Source organism: Arachis duranensis, chromosome 10 (genome assembly GCF_000817695.3).
Source record: "Arachis duranensis cultivar V14167 chromosome 10, aradu.V14167.gnm2.J7QH, whole genome shotgun sequence".
NCBI classification, from domain to species: Eukaryota; Viridiplantae; Streptophyta; class Magnoliopsida; order Fabales; family Fabaceae; genus Arachis; species Arachis duranensis.
Window position 1 is genome coordinate 92998818 of NC_029781.3, and position 1765 is coordinate 93000582.

The 1765-nt window shown below is 36.7% G+C and overlaps 1 non-coding gene across 1 annotated transcript; it reads right to left on the reverse strand.

The window, feature by feature from the left end:
• Window positions 1–1423: 1423 nt before the first annotated feature.
• On the reverse strand, window positions 1424–1531 carry LOC127743515 (small nucleolar RNA R71). The gene has a single exon (XR_008004905.1). It is a non-coding gene; the product is annotated as a small nucleolar RNA R71 (small nucleolar RNA).
• Between the last annotated feature and the right edge of the window lie 234 nt (window positions 1532–1765).

The window sequence follows — 1765 nt, forward strand, 5'->3', positions numbered from 1 at the left end:
TTAATTTGTGTCTTTTCAAGTCAATAATACAGAGAATTGAAGATTCAGAATATTCAGCAGAGGAATTACACAGAAAAAGCTGGGCGTTCAAAACGCCCAGTGAGAAAGGGAAACTGGCGTTTAAACGCCAGCCAGGGTGCCTGGTTGGGCGTTTAACGCCCAAAAGGGTAGTGTTTTGGGCGTTAAATGCCCAGAATGGTACCATTCTGGGCATTTAACGTCAGGATGGCACAAGAGGGAAGATTCTGTTTTTAATTCAATTTTTTTTCAAGTTTTCAAAATTTTTTCAAAATCAAATCTTTTTCAAAATCAATTTTTTCCATTTTCAAAAATACTTGCTATCAATTAATGATTTGATTCAACATTTCAAGTATGTTGCCTTTTCTGTTGAGAAAGGTTTAATGTTTGAATCATATCTTTTCTTGTTAGCCAAGTCATTAATTTTTAAAATCAAATCTTTTTAAATTGTTTTTCAAATCATATCTTCTCAACCATATATTTTTAAAACTATATCTTTTCAATCATATATTTTTCTCACATCTTTTTCAAAATAGTTTTCAATCATATCTTGTTGATTTCTAATTTCAAAATATTTTTCAAAAATCACTTGATTTCTTTTTCCACTCTTAAGTTTTCAAAAATCAATTAGTATTTTTTTCAAAATGTTTTTAAAGTCTTTTTATTGTATTTCTTCCCCTCTTCTCACATCCTTCTATTTATGGACTAACACTACTCCTCAATGCACAATTCGACCTCCATCTTTCCTTGATAAGTTCGAATTTTCTACCTCTTCCTTCCATTTTTCTTTTCCTCTGACACTTCAAGGAATCTCTATACTGTGACATAGAAGATTCCATACTTTCTTATTCTCTTCTCTTTCATATGAGCAGGAGCAAAGACAAAAGAATTTTGTTGAGGCTGACCCTGAACCCGAAAGGACCTTGAAGTGAAAGCTAAGAGAAGCTAAGGCACAACTCTCTGTAGAGGACCTAACAGAAATCTTCAAAGAAGAAGAAGACATGGCAGCCGAAAACAACAACAATGCCAACAATGCAAGGAAGGTGCTGGGTGACTTTACTGCCCCTACTCCCGACTTCTATGGGAGAAGCATGTCTATCCCTGCCATTGGAGCAAACAACTTTGAGCTTAAGCCTCAATTAGTTTCTCTGATGCAACAGAATTGCAAGTTCCATGGACTTCCATTGGAAGATCCTCATCAGTTTTTAGCTGAGTTCTTGCAAATCTGTGACACTGTCAAGACTAATGGGGTTGACCCTGAGGTCTACAGACTTATGCTATTCCCTTTTGCTGTAAGAGACAGAGCTAGGATATGGTTGGACTCACAACCTAAAGAAAGCTGAACTCTTGGGAAAAGCTAGTCAATGCCTTCTTGACAAAGTTCTTTCCACCTCAAAAATTGAGTAAGCTTAGAGTGGAAGTCCAAACCTTCAGACAGAAGGAAGGTGAATCCCTCTATGAAGCTTGGGAAAGATATAAACAATTGATCAGAAAGTGCCCTTCTGACATGCTTTCTGAATGGAGCATCATAGGTATCTTCTATGATGGTCTGTCTGAACTGTCCAAGATGTCTTTGGATTGTTCTACTGGAGGATCTCTTCATCTGCAGAAGACGCCTGCAGAAGCTCAAGAACTAATTGAAATGGTTGCAAATAACCAATTCATGTACACTTCTGAAAGGAATCCTGCGAACAATGGGACAAATCAGAAGAAAGGAGTTCTTGAGATTGATACTCTGAATGCCATA